This window comes from Hyla sarda, chromosome 2 (genome assembly GCF_029499605.1).
Source record: "Hyla sarda isolate aHylSar1 chromosome 2, aHylSar1.hap1, whole genome shotgun sequence".
Taxonomy (NCBI): domain Eukaryota; kingdom Metazoa; phylum Chordata; class Amphibia; order Anura; family Hylidae; genus Hyla; species Hyla sarda.
In genome coordinates, this window is record NC_079190.1 from 252,680,679 (window position 1) to 252,704,684 (window position 24,006).

The following is a 24,006-nucleotide window of genomic DNA, read 5'->3' on the forward strand; positions in this document are numbered from 1 at the left end:
GAGCGCCATTGGGCTTTTGGAGAGAGAATTAGTCCGGAATTGAAGGCCACATGTGTTTACAAAGCCCCCATGGTGCTAGAATAGTGGACCCCCCCCCACATGTGACCCCATTTTGGAAAGTACACCCCTCACCTAATGTAATAAGGGGTGCAGTGAGAATATACACCCCACTGGTGTCTGACAGATTTTTTGAACAGTCGTCTGAAAAAAGGATACATTTTATTTTTCATTTGCACAGCCCACTGTTCCAAAGATCTGTAAAACGCCAGTGGGGTGTAAATGCTCATTGCACCCCTTATTACATTCCGTGAGGGGTGTGGTTTCCAAAATGGGGTCACAAGTGGGGGAGGTCCACTGTTCTGGCACCACGGGGGCTTTGTAAAGGCACATGGCCCCAGACTTCTATTCCAACCAAATTCTCTAACCAAAAGCCCAATTGTGCTCCTTCTCTTCTGAGCATTGTAGCTTGCTTGCAGAGCACTTTATATCCACATATGTGGTATTTCCATACTCAGAAGAGATGGGGTTACAAATTTTGGGGGGCTTTTTCTCCTATTACCCCTTGTGAAAATGAAAAATTTGCAGTAACACCAGCATTTTATTGCAAAATAGTTTTTTTTAACTTTTACGTCCCACTTTAACGAAAGTTCGTCAATCACCTGTTGGGTGTTAAGGCTCACTTTACCCCTTGTTACATTCCTTGAAGGGTGTAGTTTCTAAAATAGAGTGTCATGTGTTTTATTATTATTTTTTTTACTGTTCTGGCATCATGGGGGCTTCCTAAATGCGACATGCCCCCCCAAAAACGATTTCAGCAAAATTCGCTCTCCAAAAGCCCAATGTCGTTCCTTCCCTTCTGAGCCCTCTAGTGAACGTGCAGATCACTTTACATCCACATATGAGGTATTTCCTTACTCAAGAGAAATGGGGTTACAAATGTTGGGGGGAATTTTCTCCTATTACCCCTTTTGAAAATGAAAAACTTGGGGTAACACCCCAAGTGTTACCCCACGTCCCAATTTAGCGAAAGTTCATCAATCACCTGTGGGGTATAAAGACTCTATTTACCCCTTGTTACGTTCCTTGAGGGGTGTAGTTTCCAAAATAGTGTGCCTTGTGGTTTTTTTTTTCTTACTGTTCTGGCATCATGGGGGCTTCCTAAATACGACATGCCCCCCAAAAACCATTTCAGCAAAATTCACTCTCCAAAATGCAGTTGTCTCTCCTTCCCTTCTGAGCCCTCTAGTGCACCCACAGAGCACTTTACATCCACATATGAGGTGTTTCCTTACTCGGAAAAAAGGAATTACAAGTTTTGGGGGGCCATTTTACCTTTTACCCCTTGTAGAAATGAAAAAAAAAATGGGGCTACAATACCATGTTAGTGTAAAAAATGGAGATAAAGGGTTAACAAACTTTTTGAATGTCATTTTGAATACTTTGAGGGGTGCAGTTTTCATAATGGGGTCCATTATAAGGGATTTCCAACATAAAGACCCTCATATTCACTTCAAAACTTAACTGGTCCCTGAAAAATTCTGAAATTGCTGCTATACTTTGAAGTCCTCTGATGTCTTCAAAAAGTAAAAACATGTTAACTTTATGATGCCAACATAAAGTAGACTGTCAGGCCCAAGGCCTGATCATTAAAATCCTATATGTGTATTATAAATTATAATTGTATCTATGTATTATCCAAGACATGGGTGAGAGGTCATTCAGACGGTGTATCCTTCTTGTGTATTGCATTCTGGCTGCTTGTTTACATCTCCTTTGAAGTCAGAGGCTCTTCTGAAGCAGCAGGATGTAAGGGGCACTCTGGTACCATCATATAATCAACCAGATAAGAGGGCCAGGGACAGAGGTGCCCCCCTGGTGCGATCAGAGGGGAGGGGGGGATGGAGTCTCCCTCCAAAAAGGAAGATATATAATATTTATCAATGCTAGACTCAGGTTGTTCAAGGCTGTGCAACAAGCTGACAAGACCATCCTAAGAACAGCTGGAATTCACTCATGGACTGCTATATCATCATGCTGTAAGAACTTCATCTTTTGTTTTCTGAACTTGTCTTGCAAAATTCTTTTATATATTTTTGTACCTGTATGTCATTTGTTTGTGTATTTTTATATAGTCAGCACTGTGATACCTTTTATCAGATTAAATGTTTAATTAATCAGCTCTGGTCTTTGATCTCTAAATATATGAGCTCACCTTTCTGAAGGCAGCTCTGGTGGAAACACGTTTATCTAAGGGTTAATTTGGTGACTTGCTGGGACATGTAGTGGATACCCAGAGGTCTTGCAGCTTTAACCCTTGCACCATCACACTCTCTCTAATGTCTTGGCTGGACCAATAGCACTAAAAAGAAATTGCATACATATTCTTGTGTGTAAATTCCAAAGACAGAGCTCAGTGCTGGTTTAAAAGACATACAAAAAGAGTGCAAGACAGTTCTGTCCTCCCCATCTCCTGTTTTACCTCCTCTGTCTCATCTCGGAAATATGGAGGCATATCGCAAGCAGTCCAAGCCTGCACTGGAGATAATGTGCCAAGAAAAGGACATCCCTACTGCAGGAAAGAACAAGGAACAACTTATTGCTGATCTTGTGGAGTATGATGCCCGTGCAGAAGAGCTGAGTGACATGAGGCAAAGTCCTGCAGCTGGAACTGCCATCCAAGGACTGATATCTCCTGGGGAATATAACATTACTCCCCATCAGGGCAGTACTCCACATGAGGCCTTAGACTCTTATATGCGGACTGCCTTACAACACCTTGGGAATGTGGATGCCAATATGAAACTCCAACTGCTTCTCCAGTACCAAACTGCAGAGAGAGAGGCACGAGCCGCAGAAAGAGAGGCCCAGGCACAAGCCGCAGAAAGAGAGGCCCAGCGAAGGCATGAACTGGAGGTTCTGAGGCTGAGAGGGGATGCTTCATCCGCACGGAGTGTTGTGCAGGATCAAGGAGACCACAAACCCCGCTTGGAACATTTCCCCATGTTGGAGAAAGATGGTGATCTGGATGTGTTAATGAGGGGATTTGAAAAGGTTTGCCCGCAGTTCCATCTACCTAAGGAACAGTGGGGACGATATCTAACCCCACGGCTGCGAGGGAAAGCTCTGGATGTGTTTGCTTCGCTTCCCTCTGAGAGTGACCAGGACTATGAGGCAATAAAATCTGCCCTGCTAAAAAGTTTTAATCTGACTCCAGAGACTTATCGGAAAAAGTTTTGGTCTTTGCAACAAAAGTGCCACAGAAAGCTGCACTCAACATGCAGGTCAGCTAAGGACTGCATTCAGGCTATGGACTGGGGGCCTACAAGTCACTACCTATGAGGCCCTAGAGGACTTGATGGTCCTGGATCAGTTTCTCCAAACACAGAGCTTTGAAGCCAGAGAGTGGATATTGGACCACAAGCCCAAGACAGCCATGGAAGCAGCAGAACTAGGAGATGACTTTGCCAACAACCGGGCGCCAGCAGCAAAGAGTGGATCTGCACAAGCTGGAGCAAGTACCTGGAGGGGAGCCACACAACCACAAAGCACCACCAGGTCAGCCGGGAAATTCTTGCCATCATTCCCAAAAGCAACAGGAGCCACATTGGGTCAGGGGGACACCCGCGGATGTTACAGATGCAACAATATTGGACACCTGAGTGCCACTTGCCCCAACAAAAAGAATTCTCCACCAGTAGCTGGAGGACACACAGCAGTTCTTCTGGTGTCCGGAGCGGTGGAGAAAAGAGCAGATAACCTGTAGAGTGTAACTGTGGGTGACCGGGTGACAGTGGGTTTGCAGGATTCTGGAGCCTCCTTTACCTTGGTGCGGCCTGAAGTGGTGGATACAGAAGACATCATCCCTGGAAGAACAATGGCTTTAAAAGGAATTGGAGGTGTGCGGCCTGCTGTGCCCATGGCTCGTGTGTACTTGGATTGGGGTACAGGCAAAGGTTTGCAGGAGGTGGGGGTCTCTGAGGACATCCCTGTTATTGTTCTTCTGGGGAATGATTTGGGTCGGATGCTCTGTCATTATGCTCCAGAGGACACTACCTGCACACCGGATGGGCTAGGAGACAGCCCTGTTCATTCTAAGGTACTGTGCGAGACTTCGGGAGACACTGAAAAATGTGGAAACTGGGAGGGAGTACAGGGGATTGATAATTGTTTACCTCTGACTGAACCAGTAATGTTTTCCAAAAGTGGAATGGGGTGTATTGTAAAATGTGGTGACAATGCATTGCCAGTGCCAAAACCTAGTGGAGATGGGCTAGGGGGAGGGATTGGTGTGCTCCTGGTGACATGTAAGGATGAGGGACCAGCAGTTAGTGATATGTCCCAATCCTGTGAGGCTAAGGAGGAGGAGGGAAGGAGTGATAGCCTTGTGTATGATGCCTGTATTGTTATGTCTAGAACTGAGGGGAAGGAAGGTAAACCCCAGGGAGGCATACCAATGGTGGCAGTGGTAACGTGTTAGCAGCATGCCAGGGCTGCAGCTTTAACAGGAAGGGAGGATGGTGATGCAAGGGGCAAGCTGTGTGACTTGCAAGCCCCAGCAGAGGAAGGTGGAGATGCTAGTTCACCTGGGGGAAATGTGCTCCCTGATACCACGAGATGGGGGGAGGGAGATGAGCATTTCCGGGAAGCGGAAGGGCTGAGACAACGTGCTGAGCATACAGATGTTGACACAGAGGGGCATCAGTATATTGGGAAAATTATATCTTGTACTGGGAGTCCCTTTCCAAAGGCATGCTAGGGGCCCAGGAGAGAGAAAGGCAGTTAGTGGTTCCTAGGCACTACAGGAAAGAGCTGCTGAGGTTGGCCCATGAGACCCCCCTGGCAGGACATTTGGGAGTGGCCTATGCGGTCATAGAGAAGGAATGCATAGCTGTGGTCTGGGCTTTGCAAAAATTACAGCCATACCAGGGATTTTACTGTCATAACTGATCACAACCCTCTACATTGGTTGGACAGAGTGCCCGGGTTCAATGGCACCTTGAAACAAATGCTGAAAACATTTGTAGAATCGGAGGGCAGAGACTGGGAAAAGTATTTACCCCATCTGTTATTTGCTTACAGGGAGGTACCCCAAGAGTCTACAGGTTTCTCGCCCTTTGAGTTATTGTATGGTCGCAAAGTGCGGGGACCCCTAGATTTAGTTAGGGGAGAATGGGAAGGGGGGCTACATGCCCCTGAGACTTCTGTGGTGGAGTATGTTCTGAGATTCAGGGACAGGATGCAGACAATCGCCTGGGCTGGTACATGACAACCTCACAGCAGCACAGTCCAGGCAGAAGTACTGGTACGATCACAATGCAAGGGACCGGGTCTATGAAGTGGGACAGAAGGTAATGGTTCTGAACCCCATCAGGCAGAATAAGTTGCAGGGTGCCTGGGAGGGTCCCTTTACCATTTTACAGTGCCTAGAACCCACCACATATGCAGTATCCCTTGATGAGAAAGGTCAGAGGCAGAGACAGTACCACATTAATATGCTAAAGTCATACTATGACCCTGAGGAGGTGGTACTCAGTGTATGTAGTGCACCAGAGGAAGGGCTGGGTAGTGATCCCTTACTTGATCTAGTGGAGGAAGCTAAGAGCCAGGCATCCCTTCAGGATGTGGAGATCAATCCACAACTCTCAGATAAAAGGAGGAGGCAGCTTAATCAGGTACTAGGCCCCTTCAGTGCCATCTTTGCCTGGGAATGCAGAGCCTGTGGTGTCAAGAAAAGAAATAGATGGTTAATGGAGACAGATTTATCAGCCTGGAGAGGCAAGATCTCTCTGTCCCCATCTTAAGGGGGAGGTGTCAGGCCCAAGGCCTGATTATTAAAATCCTATATGTGTATTATAAATTATACCTGTATCTAGGTATTATCCAAGACATGGGTGAGAGATCATTCAGACGGTGTATCCTTCTTGTGTATTGCATTTTATTGGGGGTCTGGCTGTTTGTTTACATCTCCTTTGAAGTCAAAGGCTCTTCTGAAGCAGCAGGATGTAAGGGGCACTCTGGTCCCAAAGTGAAGAAGACAAATTGGCAGTTCTTTCTGCCTGGGTTAGGGTGGTGCATATGCCATAATCCCTGGTGGCATCAAACATGGCCTTATAGGTCAAGACTTGAATGGGATGTCACCCTTTAGTGTATCAGAATTCTATAGAAGGGAACAGGGTTCCAGTGTTGTAAGGTGACGTAGTAAACAGTAACTTCATATTTGCAGTGCTGTACTAAGTCTCTTGGGCTACTGTTTGCTGCAGGTTATCCAAACAAAAGTTGCAGTATACAATGCAAGCAGACAAAACCATGTAAATCACACATAAACTTTCATTATGACTGGGTGGGCTCAAAAAAGATATAATGGACATGGATGTAGGTAGTCAATGTCAACCAGCTTTTTTGTGTAGCAGCATAGATAAGAACTAATGTGAGAGGAAAGAACTCTTGTCTGCTGACACCTTCTCTTCCTACTTCACGGTGGAGAGAGCGCCGACTGCCTCCACCTTGTGGTCCACCTAGACCGTTTCTGGCTAAGCCGGTACACTTTAAAGATCGTGATGCCATCCTGAGAGCTGTACACATTAAGGGTGAGGTGCAGTTCAATGAGAGCAGAGTGGCCTTTTATGCAGACTTTTCTGTGAAGTTGCGGAAGCAGTGGACCAGGTTCAATGAAGCTCACCTGAGACTGTGCACCAAGGGCTACAAATATGCAATGTTGTTTCAGGCATGGAGAGTGGTGGATGGAGCCTCCACAAAGTTCTTAACCTCTCCGGATGAGGCCCTGCAGTGGGTGGATGCGGCTCCTCTGGCACCTCCCCCGGACTGATCCTGTCTTGAGGAGTGGGACTGTGGCCCCCTGGATAGTCAGTGAAGGAAGCTGTGCAATCTAGGGTTCACCTAGGTACAAGTATCTCCACACCTTTGGAACCTCAAAGATGGGGCTTATCCTTTAGTTGGTTTTGATCAAGTTTTCTTTCTTTCTTTATTTTTTTTTTAACTGTTATTTAGTTATTTTATGTCTCTGGTTATTTGCGAGGAAGGTGGGAGGGATGTGGGATTGTTATAGTGTTTGGGTAGAATTCTTGCCATAGCCCGAGTTTGAGATAGTTTAGGGTATAGGTCTGCACATTTTTCTTTACTGTTAGACAGGGAATTGTTGGGGATGTGTTTTTGTTTCTTCTATGTACCTGTGCCCTGTTTGTCTTTATGTGTGGTGAATGTTTGTTTGGTGTGCTCCGGAGCCTCCTCCTACCTGCCTTGTGTGCTAGGCGTGCTTTCTCCTAGGGTTCTTCATTTATAGGCTCATGATGGGGTCCCTTAGAATTGTTAGCTGGAAGGTCTGGGATCTTAATTCTAAATTTACGAGGGCTTTATGTCTAGACTTGGTTAAGTGACATTCTTCTCATCTTATTTGCCTTTAGGAAACTCATTTTATGGGACAGAAGGATTTGGCTCTTAAGTGGGCTTGGGTGGCACGGGACTATCACTCTTCCTATTCTACATCTGCAAGGGGGGTGTCTATTTTGGTTCTAAGTCACTAGCTCTGGTGGTATCTCAAGTTGCTTGTGACCATTTCAGACGTTTTGTCATACTGCACTGCTCTTTCCACTCATTTAGGTTTACACGCCTTATCGCAGGGAGGTGTTAGATGCGATTACTGCTTAAATGTTTTCTTTACCTACTGATCCTGTATTATTTACGGAAGACTTCAATGCGGTTCCAGATCCTTCCCTTGATCGTACCAGTGCCGCGGACCCTGGCTCCTCCAGGCTCACATCCTGGCACCTGGCATAGAGTCTCACTGATGTCTGGCGATGGAAACATCCGATTGACTCTGTATTCTCCTTTTACTCTTCCGTGCATAAATCATTTTCTCGGATAGACCCGGCCTTTGCCTCAGCAGATCTGCTGCCCGCGATAAGCAATATTTTGTGCACTAGTAGGGGGATCTCAAACCATTCAGCATGTATTCTCATTCTTAATGTAGGCCTCTGAATCGGGGGCTCTTCCTCATTCCATGAAAGAGGCTTTGATTGTAATTTTACTAAAGCCAGGGAAAGATCTGACAATCCTGTACTCCTATTGCCCAATCTCCCTTCTCAATGTTAATATTAACCTTATGCAGAAAATTCTGGCGATAAGACTTAAAGGGGTTACCACCTATCTTGTTCATCCTGAACAGGCTGTTTTTATGCTGGGTAGGGCTATTGATATCAATGTTAAGAGGCTTCAACTTAATATTTCCGCATCAGAGGGTGCTGCATCTGCAGGCTTTGTCACCAGTTTGGATGTTTATAAGGCCTTTGACTATGTAGAGTAGCAATATATTTGGTGTCTGTTACACCCCTTTCGATTTGGACCTAAATTTAGAGCTTGGGTTCAATTGCTTCATGATAGACCTCCGTAGCAATCTGGGGGTTTCAGACTCATTCTCTCTGGGTAGGGGTAAGAGGCAGGGATGTCCTTTATCTCCCTTTCTGTTTGCATTAGCAGTAGAACCCTTAGCGGCGGCAACACAAGCCTCCCAGTCCATTCATGGGTTGTGTAGGGACCCTGGAGGAGAAGGTTTCCCTATATGCCAATGATGTGGATTTGGAGGATTCTATGGTAGCTCTGTTTGACCTCCTTGACCTCTTTGGCTCTTTCTTGGGCTTGCAGATAAACTTGGCCAAATCATCCTTGATGCCTCTCTTTGGGAATATGGTTCTACCGCCTTCTGTCTTCAATGGCCTCCGGGTGGTAGATAGGTTTCGCTATTTGGGGGTGGAAATTTCCGCCTCCTTGGGTGATTTTTTTGTCCCTTAACCTTGAGCCTCTCCTGACTGGTACTGATGAATGTTTGAAGTCCTGGTCTTCTTTACCCCTATCTTTAGCGGGCAGAGTCAAAATTTTTAGGATGATTTAGCTCACCAAGTTTCTGTATCTCTTTCACCTATCACCGGTTATCCCTCCAAAACGGTTTTTCAAACAACTGAATGGTATTCTGAGATCTTTCTACTGGCAGGGCAGGCCACCAAAATTGGGTTGTTACGATTCGGCAGGCTGGATGTGGATCCTCTGTGTCAGCGAGGGATTGGCGTGGACCGTGTCGGTGGACCGGTTCTAGGGTTGCTACTGGTTTTCACCAGAGCCCGCCGCAAAGCGGGATGGTCTTGCTGTGGCGGTAGCAACCAGGTCGTATCCACCGGCAACGGCTCAACCTCGCTGACTGCTGAGAAGGCGTAGGACAGAAGGACTAGGCAGAGGCAAGGTCAGACGTAGCAGAAGGTCGGGGCAGGCGGCAAGGTTCGTAGTCAATAAGGATAGCAGGAGATCTGGAACACAGGCTTTGGACAACACTAAACACTTTCACTGGCACAAGGCAACAAGATCCGGAAAGGGAGTGCAGGGGAAGTTAGGTAATATGGACAGGGAGCAGGTGGAAGCTAATTAGGTTGATTGGGCTGGTGCACTGGCCCTTTAAATCTGGTGCACTGGCCCTTTAAATCTTAGAGAGCTGGCGCGCACGCGCCCTAAGGAGCGGAGCCGCGCGCGCCAGGACGTGACAGCCGGGGACCGGGACAGGTGAGTGACTTGGGATGCGATTCGCGAGCGGGCGCGTCCCGCTATGCGAATTGCATCCCCGCCGGCAATGTCGGTGCAGCGCTAACCGGGGCGCTGCAGAGAGAGGGATGCCGCGAGCGCTCCGAGGAGGAGCAGGGACCCGGAGCGCTCGGCGTAACATGGGTCAGGCTCTTCTCCAGACGCCAAAGCAGAGGGGAGGACTTGCAGCTCCAAATATGTTCAACTACCTTGCTTCTCAGCTGGTGTTATGCGGCATGGTGGATCAGCCTGGATCTCTCTAATGTGGATACTGCTCTGGTTGGTGCCTTTATGGGTTCGTATGAATCTTTGACTAATGCGTTGTACAGATATTCTTCTTCTTCCTCTTTATTGGGCCCCATAAAAACGGTGGTGGTGGTTTGGTCGGTAGTTTCTGAGCGCTTTCCGCAGCCGACAGTGTCTCTTAGAGCACCCCTATGAGGCAGCTGGTTATTGGAGCCGCCATTCAGTCAAATTTGCCGTACATTTGTTAGGGTACCTTCACATGGGCGGATTACCTGTATATGCTGGTTAGATTTTTGCTTCGGAAGTCAACGGTAGAAAATCTGCTGCAGATTTTCTGCAGCAAATATGCTGTGGAAATTCGCAGGTACATTCGCCCGTGTGAACGTACCTTTAGGGTCTATTCATACATACAGTATCCTTGACAGTTTACACTGAAATCTGCAGCATAAAATGTGCAGTGCAAAGATGTGCAGCATACTGTAGTAATACTGTGTAAATACACCTTTGAGGTAGGGTAACACATGCTGAATTTTGCTGCATATTTGCTGCTGCGTATTTCCCTACCCTTTGATGTCAATGGGTAGCAAAATCAGCTGCAGACAATAGAGTTTAAATGGAGCAGTAGTGCACATACTTAAATTCCATCCAGTTTAAACAGGGGTGGTGGGGACCCCATTCTCACAATCAGCAGGGGTCCTAGGAGTTGGACCCCGACTGATCAAATACTTAACTATTCTGTGGATAGGTGATAAGTTGTTATTATGGGGAAACCACTTTACCCCAATCTTTTTGATAAGATTAGTGTGTGAATTGATATTTTTAGGTACTTTTAGGTCTTTTTATGTTCCATATAGGGCTGCAGCTTGAGTGAAGCCGGGGGGAGAATGCCGCTTCCGGGTGTACGGAACACGGCGCATGCGCGGCCCTCCACACCAGACCGAGAAAGAAGAATTAGACCAGGAGGATAAGTTCATGAATATTCATGAGCCGGGCGGCAGCTCCGCCCAGCTAGAATTACGTGTGGCCGAGTCCCAGATGATAACACCTCCCACTGAGTCCCAAGCCAGGGAATAACAGAAAACTAAAAATATAGATATCTTAAGAAGCGCTGAACCATTTTTAACCAGGTAAGGAGTGTTTTAATCAGGATCACCCGCACTACAAGCCTGTGTAACAGGTTTATTGCGGGTGATTCTGATGACAGATTTCCTTTAAGTATTAATGTACTGAGTCATGCTGTAGTTATAGACAGATTTTGAGATGGTCTTGGTGTTGACTGGACTGTTTCTGGTGTTTTTGCTATTGTTATGTCTGTGACCAGCTTAATTCATCAAAAATGAATGAACAAGGATCTGGGTACAGCTCTCTGTCTCCAGGCACAATCCACTATTAGAATATAAATGGGATGGTGAGGCTGATCTACTGTGCCAGCTTGTTACCCCCTCTACTCTGAAGACACCCCTAAGATGGCTAGATCAGAGAGGTGCAGGCACTTGTTGTAATACAGCGGTCCCTCAAGTTACAATATTAATTGGTTCCAGGACGACCATTGTATGTTGAAACCATTGTATGTTGAGACCAGAACTCTATGGAAACCTGGTAATTGGTTCTAAAGCCCCAAAATGTCATCCAAAAATAGGAAAAAGTGAGAATTAAAGAAAAATAAGTAGATAACTAATATATATAAAGCAAATCCTTACATATAAAAGATCTGCTGGGAGCTGTAAATCACTGTCTATGTCAGTGTTTTCCAAGCAGGGAGCCTCCAGCTGTTGCAAAACTACAACTCCCAGCATGCCCGGACAGCCGAAGGTTGTCCGGGCATGCTGGGAGTTGAAGTTTTGCAACAGCTGGGGGCACCCTGCTTGGGAAACACTGGTCTATGTAGAGGACAGGAGCTTCTTCTGGGTCCTGTACAGTACACACAATGGGGAAGATTTATCAAAACCTGTGCAAAGGAAAAGTTGTCCAGTTGCCCATAGCAACCAATCAAATTGCTTCTTTCATTTTTCACAGAGCTTTTCAAAAATGAAAGAAGATATCTGATTGGTTGCTATGGGATACTCAGCAACTTTTCCTCTGGACAGGTTTTGATAAATCTCCCCCAATGCCCTAAAAAAGTAACATGGTGTCCAATGGAGCAGCTAACCCTGGTACAGGTAAATAGTACAGAACATGTAATACCTCCCTGTACTGTAGGGTGTGCTACCAGACACCAGTCAGTGCATACGCTTCAGTAATACAGATTTTTTACCAGTTAATTGCCCATTCTGATTGGTCAGTTCTCTCGGCCATTGACAAGTTTCACAGATCTTGACTGTCTTTGTCCAGATTGTCATTGTATGTTGAGTCTGGTTTCAACTTACAGTGGTCCAGAAAAGACAATTGTATGTTGAAACTATTGTACGTTGAGGCCATTGTAAGTTGAGGGATCACTGTACTTGAGACATGGGGGTCAAGAAGTGTCATGGATTGCCTACATGATAATGTGTTCAAGACTATGAAAGACGCAATGGAGGAAAAATCTAAGATAAAAAGCTGCAAAACCAGAAAAAGCCAAAGAGATGGAAGTGAGTGAAGGATGGAGAGAAGCACTGAGTTAAGGAGGAGGCCCCGAGAGAAGAGAGGGAGTGGGGGGAGCAGGATAGAGAGGGAGAGACTGGAGGAGGAGGGATACAGAGCCGAGAGATGGACGAGAAGATACACTGAGCCTGGTACACTCAGTGGGGGCACAGCTGCCAGTGTAGAACAGACAGGAGCTTGCTCTATCCTTCACTGATATCAAGCATCATCACAGCCTGTGGACTGAGGACTGGCATTAGGCAGCGAGACATAGGCACCAGGGACAGCACCGGCACAGCTGGCACATCAGACCTGGGTATACGCATCGCATATTGTACCGGAATCTTACAGAGTATCAGACTGTGCCCAACCTCCGTCACCTGGCAGAGGCCCCTGGGATCGTCTGCTGGAGACATACCCGGCCACATAATACTACACTGTAAGAAAGCAGGGGAACGAGAAAAAGCCAAAGAGATGGAAGTGAGTGAAGGATGCAGAGAAGCACTGAGTTAAGGAGGAGGCACTGAGAGGAGTGAGGGGGGAGCAGGGAGCGAGAGGCTGGGGAAGGAGGGAGAAGGGATCCAGAGCCGAGAGATGGAGGAGAAGATACACTGAGCCTGGTACACATACAATGCACTAGCTCTATGCGGTAGAGAAGGACCTGTCCCCTGCACACGTCCTCTCCTCACACCCCGAGCACATCCCGACACAAGGAGGCAGCTGGAAGCCACAGGAATAAACTTATCCAGGGAGATGTGACAGAGAAAAGCACAGGAAGACCCCCAGATCATGGGACATCCCAGGCGGCAGGATAAAGCCTCCCCCTTTATAAAGTACTGCTAACAGCGACCAGGTAAGAGAGCAGCACCCCCTGCCTGGCACCGGGCAAGGTGGCTCATTACGTGTGCCAGGCAATGGACAGCATGTGTGTGGTGTGGAGCTGCCATCATATCTGCAGTGGATCTCTGATTCTTGTAGTGCCCAGTGCGGAGCAGGGTCGTGTGTCTTGGCGCGCTGCTCATCCTCTGTCAGGATTGTCTCTACATGAGGTGTATGTGACCACTGAGCTTGGCTCAGACATAGACTTTGTCACGTGTCGGGTCAGGTTGAGGCCGAGCCTGGTTCTGGTCAGTGGTATCGGATGGGCAGCACTCTGGGAATGGTTCCCGCCGTCATTGCACTGCTGATACCTCATATGCATGTAGAGGAGGACATGAGAGACAGTGCGGTGGCCTCAGTCCTGTCACACAACATCCATTACTATTCATCTGCCGGCAGCGCCGTGTAAAGTGCAGAGAATGCAGAGCTCTTCAGAACACTTCGCTAGTTTTACCGCTCACGAACCCAAACCTAACGTTTAATAGTTACCGCTCTGTGTGACTGGAACTGTAGGGACACATAATCCTACAGACCCGTCAGGGACATGTGTCGTCTATCTATCCCTGGAGTTACACTGTCTATCCAGCTATCATCTATTTACCTTCATGTCTGTCTGTCTATCTATTTATCTATCTATCTATCCATCTATCTATCGTCTGTCTATCTATCTATCTATCTATTTATCGTCTGTCTATCTATCTATCTATCTATCTATCTATCTATCTATTTATCGTCTGTCTATCTATCTATCTATCTCCTATCTATCTATTTATCGTCTATCTATCTATCTATCTATCATCTATCTATATCTATCATCTATCTATATCTATCATCTATTTCCTATCTGTCTTTAAACCTTTATCATGTCCATAGTTATGTTTCTCCAGTCTATCTGATTATTTTTTTTCCATCTATCATGTGCCTAACTAATTGATCTACATTATTCATTCATGTATCAGCTTGTTTATCTATCCCGAATGCTTAATCTATCTATCTGTCTGTATGTCTGTCTGTCTACCTCTGAAATCTATCTATCTATCTATCTATCTATCTATCTATCTATCTATTATCTATCTGTCTATCTATCTATCTATTATCTATCTGTCTGTCTATCTATCTATCTATCTATCTATCTATCTATCTATCCATCTATCTATCTATCTATCTATCTATCCATCTTTGCTCTATTATTTAACTCCTTCTACAGACCTATATATATATATATATATATATATATATCTCTATCCATCGAGGAAACTGCCAGTTGCTGCTCTTGATGGCATTATCTTGTATTGTTGCAGTTCCATGTGTGTGTTACTTCTGAGCATTATCTGTATTATACGTGATGATTCTGGGAGCAGCAGTGATGCTGAGTCCGTCGTACACAAGGGTGACTCCTGTAGCCTGGTTTGGAGATCTTTCTACTTAGTGTCTGGTAATGTGCAGCAGGTCCCCCAGCACAGTTTATTAATGGAAGCTTTTATCCATCCAAGGTCTCTCAACCACATAAGTAAAATGGTATGGCGGGCACAGTCATCTACATCTACTTATACTGTGCCAAAGGTACCTTCACGTAATTGCTTCAGACAAAGGAAACTTGATTTTTTTTTCTTATTTTACAGTGAAGAATGAATGATTAAGATTAGGTCACTAGAGGGTAATTGCCTTACATTGGAGGCCTTTAATGGAGATATTTAATGTGCTGACAAAAGTATTATAGGATGCTATGAATATCTGTGGTTTAAAGTGCAACATGCAACAAAATCTATGGCATCAATACAGACATAAATTCAAGTCAGCATGTCAACAGTTAAAGAGGTTGACCCACAACCCCTTTACAAATGGGCTCTTAGGGCATATGAATGTTGTAGAAGGGGGCATCCCCCCTCTGGACACCCTCCATGTGCCAAAACATAGAGGAGGCAGGGACCCCTACTCGTGTGGACTCAGCCCAAGTAGTTGTTCATTTAAATGGGCAGATGTAATACTATCTGTCCCCTGTGGTGGTGCTGTGGGAAAAATGAGTAGCTAAAAGCAGCTTTTTACCCAGCAAAATCAGTAGTCTCAGTGGCCAGTTTTTCTGTAATGATCAACTATGACTTCCTGGAGGACCATTGGGAAAAGGACTATATATGATGTTATAAAGGACTTGGCACCAGGGACAGTAAACGGATTTATTCTTAAAATGTTGGGGCAAGTTTCAAGATCTTGTCCAGTGCATTCTTGCATGGCATAGTAATAACAGGCAGAAAGGAAATCCGTCAGAACCAGAGTGGCCCAACCAAGATGTATAGTATTGGGCCCCTAATAGTGAATTAATAATTCACTTTTATTTGCACAATTCTTTATTTTTATGGTACCGTCATATAAGTAACCTGTACCTCAAAAGGAGGAAAACATTTTATTTGCAGTTACTGTACTGTACAGGAAGAGCTATCTGGAATCGAACTCCATGCCCATTAAATTCCGACATGTTTATGGCTTCTGTAAACATCATAAGTATGTGATGTACTGGCTTCATTAATCTCAGCCTAATTTCCATACAACACCTATAAACTCTTTGGACCAGCTCCTTTTGGCCATTTGCATTTGGTGCATTTATTAATGTGAACCTGGATTCATTTTACTAACTCCCCCAACATGCTCAAATTTATTACCTTCAGTACTGCTGAGCTGGTAGAGATACTGTGGCTCAGATAGAGCTGATGAATGCACATGGAGAGCGGCTGGGACATTTGTTTGTTAAACGGCTATCTAGAAGGCTCCTATAGATTGCAGTTCAAGACGCGGTATTGTTCTGGGCAAGTTTTGTTGTATAAAAAATAAATATATTTATTCATTTTTTTGTCTTTTATCCACCGAATTTTTGTATTACATATAATCCAGAGCTTGGTTTAATGCATGATAGGCCAGTACTCCTGAACTCAAACCTATTAAAATGGTCTTCCGATTTATAAATCTTAGGGTGCATTCCCATCACGTTTTGTACATACGGGTGCCGGATCAGGCAGGGGGAGGGGCTAACCGGGCGCTCCCGTACCCCGGCCGGATCAGCCCGTGACTCCATTTACTTTAATGATCCGGCCGGAGTCAAACGGTGACTCCGGTCAGCTCAGTTTTGACCCGTATGCGGTTTTGGACAAGACCTAAAACCGTAGTATACTACGGTTTTAGGTCCGGTCAGGAAACTGCATACGGGTCAAAACTGAGCCGTCCGGGGTCACCGTTTGACTCCGGTCGGATCATTAAAGTAAATGGAGTCACGGGCTGATCCGGCCGGGGTACGGCAGCGCCCGGTTTGCCCCGCCGGATCCGGCACCCGTATGTACAAATCGTGGTGTGAATGCACCCTTATGCAAAGGATATATTGAAAGATATTCAAAGGATAGGGGGTAAAATGTATGATTGCAGGGACCCCCGTGATCTCAGCACAGCCCCCGGCATTCTGTTCCAGGTGATGGGGACGTGATGTCACGGCCATGCCCTCTAGTGACATCACGCCACACCCCATCCATTCATGTCTATGGGAGGGGGCGTGGCTACCATCACGCCCCCTCCCATAGACATTAATGGAGGGGGCGTGGTGTGATGTTCCCGTCTTGGAGGCTGTGCCCGGCACAGAATAACGGGGGCTGCACCGAGATTACCGGTGTCCCCAGTGACGTATATGAGATGTATAAACCAGGAATACCCCTTTAATACATTACCTAAGTCATTTTTGAACTCCCTCCTCAGTTCCTCACCTGTTCCTCCAATACAAACCTGTAAGATACCAGAATCCCAGTGCTAGTACCTCAATATGGAAGTCAAAATAAGTATGTGTACATGCATACAGTTTCTGAGGCCCTGTTTACATACTTGTTATTACTTCTATGCAAAAAGAAAGTATCATCCAGCACTCGGGATGCGATAAAAGAAGTTTTGCTTTATTCAAGGATCATCAGACAATAGTCACAGACAGAGAGAAAGCGTCTGACGCGTTTCCCACTTGGGTGCTTAATCGTAGACCTAATCTACGATTAAGCACGCAAGTGCGAAACGCGTCAGTTGCTTTCTCTCTGTCTGTGACTATTGTCTGATGATCCTTGAATAAAGCAAAACTTCTTTTATTGCATCCCGAGTGCTGGACGATACTTCCTTTTTGTATATTAGTACTTGGCCGAAGGCGGGACCGGCACGTCCGTGCACAGGTGGTGCGGATTTCCCCAGTGGTGGTGAGCGGAGCTGAAAATCTATACAAGTGTTATTTCTTCAGTACTAAGCAAAACATGGCAGCTTGCTGAAGTTCCTGCTTATCAGATGAACCCATATCCTAACATATCCGATATGCCATCCTGGAAGGGTACATGCTTCCTTCTGCTGTGAAAATGATCCCTAACTATGAGAATTGCTCCATGCACCACAGCCAGGTAACTAAAGGTGTGGATGGAGGACCATCAGATCAATAGCCTGTCACGGCCTGACATGGCCTAGCATTTAATCAAGAAGAAAGTGGATGGTCACAAGCTATCAAACAAAGCCAAGCTATTAGAATTTTTCTGCCAGGAGTGGCATCAAGTCATCCGACGGCAATGTGACATACTGGTGGAGAGCATGCCAAGATGCATGAAAGCTGTGGTTAAAAGTCAGGCTTCATCCACCAAATATTGATTTCTGAACTCTTCCCAAGATAAAACATTAGTATTTTGTTGTTGGAAGTTGAATATAAATTTGTTTTCTTAAGGGTCTAAAAACAATGCATCTTTTTTTGTTTTGTTTTCTTGACCAGTTTTTGTTTTCTACAAATTAAAGGGTATTCCAGGAAAAAAACATTTTTTTTTTAGATTAACTAGCTCCAGAAAGTTAAACAGATTTGTAAATTATTTCTATTAAAAAATCTTAATCCTTCCAATAATTATCAGCTGATGAATTTGAGTTATTCTTATCTGTCTGGAAACAGTGCTCTCTGCTGACATCTCTACTTGTCTCGGGAACTGCACAGAGTAGAAGAGGTTTGCTATGGGAATTTGCTTCTACACTGGACAGTTCCCGAGACATGTGTCATCAGAGAGCACTTAGACAGAAAGGAACAACTCAACTTCAGCAGCTCATAAGTACTGAAAGGATTAAGATTTTTTAATAGAAGTAAGTTACAAATCTGTTTAACTTTCTGGAGCCAGTTGATGTATAAAAAACAGTTTTTTCCTGGATAACCTCTTTAATACTGTAAATGTCAATATTCTTAATTGGAGCTTGGAGTAAACGTGTCAGTAGTTTATAGAATAAAACAAAACTATTTTAGATACAAAACAACTATTTTCTTAGTTTTTCCTGATATATATATATATATATATATATATATATATATATATATCCCATTTCTACAAGCTATATACACACTATAGAAATGAAAGGACACAAACAAGACCAAACTGTTTTCTTAAATAATCTAAAACAATAATATATTCATTTATTCATCAAACACTTTATGGTGACATTATTTGAGGGAATACAATGGAGGAATTATTTCAACAACAATATTTGTGTAATGCTACTATTTGTTTATTGTGATTTTATTTTGATTCTCTAATATTTTGTTACTGTATGCAGACACTATATTTCACTGTTGTGTAAAAACCATATGGCAGTATTTTGTAGCACTGTATGGTGCCATTATTGTTAAACTGTAGCGCAAAATTAGATGAACACTATGTAGAACTGTAATCTGTTAACTCCTATGTAAGTGCCATATGGAGATGATACTTTGTAACATATGGTCCTAGATATAGGCTATATACTGGAGATATGTAGAAATGATATAACATTGTTTTTTAACACATCATCTGACTGTATACTGGTTCTACATACCCTGTAAGCAACTTTTCCAACCATATAATAGAATGTGCATGTTTAGGCTGTACGCCATGGCTACACACCAAACACCTTAAAAGATGTATTCTGATGTTATACAGTGTGTCTGTGGCGTGGCCATAGAATTTAATTGACCAAACATACTGTATCTTGTTTTGACCATGTTTAGTCCACTCTAGTGAATACTTCCCTAGAGAAAAAAAACAGAACTTACACTAAGGCAGGCAGGGCAGTAGAAGGCTTTGTTCACACAGCGGAATATCAATGCAGAATTTCTTTAAAAAAAAATTCTGCACAGATATTCCGCTGTACAAAGTTCTATTGATTTCAATGGGAGTCTGCTGCACTGTGTACACATCAGATGTTTCTGCCGCAGAAATCCCGATTCCGGCATCCACAGAAAGAATAGTCACATCTATTCTTTCTGCAGAATACGCTCGGAAATGCACTGCCGTCTACGAGATAGCACATTTCTGACGCTCCTAGCTCTGGCCGGATCATGCAGATGTGGGTAATATCCTCCCGTGTTTTCAGGGCAGACATTCCGCACAGAATCGGCCGTGTCAACATGGCTGAAGAATGGAATCATATGGAAAGTGGATAGAACTCAAGTATAACTTCAGGATTATGGGTGATTTATCAAAACCTGTCTAGAGCAAAGGTTGCTGAGTTGCCCATAGCAACCAATCAGATCGCTTCTTTCATTTTTAAGAGGCCTTTTCAAAAAAGAAAGAAGCAATCTGATTGGTTGCTATGGGCAACTAAGCAACTTTTCCTCTGGACAGGTTTTGATAAATCTCCCCCATGTGCTTTTTAAGATTTGTGTAACACTTGTTTACATGAAAACTATGCATTTTATACAAATTGCCATTAGGACATATTGGGGGCCTCATGTTTTAGTACTGCATCAACAGAATCAAAACTTTGATTGTTTACTATGGATAAGGTATTGTTCATATCCGTTCCTCCATTGCAAATTCTGCCATGAAAATGTATTTTTTAACAAACACCTTGACAGTGCCTAACAGACTCCATTATAAGTCTATGGGATCAGAAGGGCTCCTCCTGTGTTCACCATTTACTGGATTGAGCTCTGTGTTTTATTTTCTATGTACAATGGAAACCATGACACAAATGTGAAGACAACCTCATAAGGCTTTGTTTTTCTCTCAAGATTGATGTGAGAGACATTGCACTGGAGCCAAAATGTTCAAACAAACAAATAATACAAAAGGGATACGTGAATACAGTAAAGCCTCCTTAAGTTGACCACCCAAAATTGCACTAAAGAGAATCTGTTAGCAATTCTGAGGTGTCAGAACTGCTGAAAGCTCCATAAAGATGTCAGCGAGGGGAGTGGAAGTATTCCTGAAGTCTTTATCATGAAGCTTCCACAACTAAGAAAAGCATTTAATGCCCCAGCAGGCAGGACTGTATTTATGGCCTATGCCCCCAGCTATGATTTATAGCACTTGGGTCCAATTAATAGACTGCTAGGGTTGCAATTGCCAATCATGGGGAGATGATGGGGGGTTTCTAGAAAAGCTGCTAATACAGTGAGCTCTGTGCATAGAACAAGAAGGCACCACCTCTTGGACCCTTGGGGAGGTGAAGGCTAGGGAGATAAACAGAAGAATATACCAGATAGGCTTCAACTACCTTCTCTAATGTCTATATGTGCCTATCAGCAATTTTAGTGCCTCAAAACTCCTGTCAGATGTCTTTAAAAAGTGTACTTTTTTGGATATGGATATATATATATATATATATATATATATATATACATATATATATATATATATATATTTGAGGTTGTTTTCTATTTGTTTTTGAATGTTCTTAAACTCAGATTTTATATTGGTATTTTATTCTAAGTCTCTATGTATTGCTGTAGAATAATGTATCATTCTAAAAGGGCTCATGGTCCATTTAGAAAAGTACACCCTCGTGCACTCGCAGTACTGAACAGAATTACATAAAATCTATGTTAAAGCGCAACTGTCATGAACTTGGGGCTATATCACCTACACACAGCCTTTGTACTGTGTGAAGATTCTGTCTACAGTAGTGTTTTTACCTTAGTTCTCTCTGCTTTTATCAGTCCCATGGCGTGGCATGGTGCATGGTTTGCTATACCCTGCCGCCGACACGCCTATCCCCTGTATATCAGCGATGGGACCGATGTGTGATTGACGCACAGGTCCCAATGCATGCGCATCTTAGCTTATCCCCCGTGCGTGCCGCAGTGAGTTATCCTCCCGCCGCCTGCCTCCTCAGTGCGGTTCCAGTGCTGACGTACAGGGGATAGGCGTTTGGTGGCGGGGCATAGCAAACCTTGCTGATCTGTCTGTCTGTGTGTGGCTGCTATCAAAAATGTTTTTTGGGGTGATAAAAGCAGAGAGAACCAAGGTAAAAACATTATTGTAGACACAATCTTCACATAGTACAAAGGCTGTGTGTAGGTTATATAGCCACAAGTTCATGACAGTTTCCCTTTAATGGATTCTGCTAGATTGCTTGTTTACCAGTTCAAGTAAAGTAGCAAAGAAAACAAAAATCAGTAGTTATGTTTTTTTGTTTTTGTTTACATGTTGAAATTTTTTGGTTTTGTTGAGGGGGCTATGTTTGCAAAGATAACAACTAGAAGAGCAGCCCGGCCCACAGAGGAATAGGTGGGTTCCCTAGAGGGTTCCTGAATATCACACAGACATGTCTCTACATTTTGCTTCAGTTGCACAAAATCATAGCAAAGATGCATAGTTTTTGAGCAAATCACAGTAAATACATTGGGGACATTAACTATATGCAGTGTTTTAATGCGACATGGTGCACAAATTCTGGAAAATTTTCACCCTCTAATAGCAGGCCAGAATTATGTGATAGGGCTTGTAATAAATTATAATCAATTGTAAAATGTGACATTATGTTGCTGTTTGGTACACAAAACTTTGCACCTTGCGTAGATAATACACCTTCCAAGGATAGAGATATGGGTGAGAAACAAGCAAAATTGGCAAAATTATTAGCCCATTTTATGAAAAGTCACTATGGGACGGAGGCTTTGGAAACTGGAGAGGGTGTTCAAGCCCCAGATCCCAGGAAACTACTACAGTGTGAACATGTTACTAAACTCAGAAAAGGAAGTTGCTGATGAATTACCTTAGGCTACGTTCACAGGGGGGATTTGATAGTGGTACTGCCACTAGTTACCCCACAATTTCACCACTATTAACTAAAATTGTGCGGCAGAACTTAGCATAGATACAGCCTCAAAGGGGTTATCCAGCACGTAAGCACTTATTCTTTGGATAGGGGACAACGTCTTTAAACCAAAAGTCACAGATTCTCTTTGTTAACAGGGTTGTTTACATTAAAGTAAACATTAAGCAGTTAGGTACTAGTGATCTAGTAATGTACTAATGGTCAGGGTTGACGTGGAATTTGCCATGCAAAACCAAGCCCATTTTGCCCAACCAACATGCCCTCTTGTGCAGGTTGCGCAAATCACAGGTTTGTGTGCCAAAAGTCAAATACGGTAATAAATGTGGCGAAGGCAGATTTTCTGTCTACATTGGCCATTCGCGGTATGTTTACTGGAAAACGGTCATCCCATTCACCCTGGTGAACAGGAGACGGATGCAGGGTCTCTAATATACATACCTGCAGTCCGGCGCCCAGTCCCTTTGAAGTTCGGCTTCTACCTGCACTGAATTGGCCCGCCGGCTGGATTTGAATATTCCTGGTCGCTGGTCACGTGAGTGCTCAGTAGGCACAAGCGCTCACGTGACCGGAGACCATAAATATTCAAAGCCAGCAGCCAGGCCCGCCTCCAGCACGCAATTTAGCACAGATTGAAGACGAATTTCAAAGGGACCAGGCGCCAGACTGCAGGTATGTATATTAGTCAGAAACCCTGCCTCCGTCTGCTGTTCACCCGCACTATAACCCGGTGTATTGGGTTTAGTGTGGGTGAAGAGGATGACTGTTTTCCTTTAAATAAATGACCCCTATTTTGTTTCTGCAGCATCCTGAGGTTCTAAAAAGGTAACAGTTTTATATGACTTTAGGTGAACACCAGATTCATTTCTACTGTTGAGCCCTAGGCACCCCAGTTAGATAATGAGAGCAGCCATATTTGTTGTCACTTTTGAGATAAAAACTGAAGCGTATAAAGAAGTTTGATGAATAAGTGAGTGGAAGTTTTATTATTGTAGAGCAGCTAATAGAATTTTTAGTTTGTAAAATAGTGAAACATTTGCCCTAAACTCCAAGTGAACAGAGCCTGGATATTATTTGGTTCATTATGGGTTGTTGTATTTTCGGGTATAAAACATGATGCTCCAGGAGGATCCTTTTAATATTGGGATCCGTGAAGTTCCTAATATTTCAAAGTATGCTTAATTATACTGGACTAATACTGGCAGGTTTGCTTGTTTTGCCTTAATACAGACTTAGTAGGGTTTCTAATGGCTTGTGTGACATGAATGTATAAATAAATGATATTAATTACTATGGGAATATAAATGAATCATTAAAATGCTCAGCCGCTTTAGCAGCAGAGAATGATGCTATGTGAGGAGAAAAAAAGGTTTATGTGATTATGTATATCACATGACAGTCAGAATGACTAACAAGTAGGGCTGGGCGGTATACCGGTTCATACCGAATACCGAATTTTTTGGGCTGCACGATATGAATTTTCCCCCATACCGCAATACTGGTTGGGCCCCTCCCCATCGGGAATGTATTATCAGCCAAGCGCAGCGCTGTCCCCACATCGGGGGAACTAATCCTATGTGACCCGCCAGCACTGTTCTGCCCCCCAATTAATGATCAGCCCAGCGGGGTACTACTCACAGATGTCACGTTCAAGCACTGCCCTCTTTG

The 24,006-nt window shown here is 44.1% G+C and overlaps 1 protein-coding gene across 7 annotated transcripts in view; it reads left to right on the forward strand.

The window, feature by feature from the left end:
- The first annotated feature begins 12,508 nt into the window (after nucleotides 1-12,508).
- Nucleotides 12,509-24,006, forward strand: part of ADGRB2 (adhesion G protein-coupled receptor B2) — a 571,730-nt gene continuing 560,232 nt past the window's right edge. For all 7 annotated transcript variants that reach the window (XM_056556966.1, XM_056556965.1, XM_056556968.1 and 4 more), the window contains exon 1: nucleotides 12,509-13,243. The gene's annotated coding sequence lies outside the window, so the exon portion shown is untranslated. The remainder of the gene's footprint in view (nucleotides 13,244-24,006) is intronic.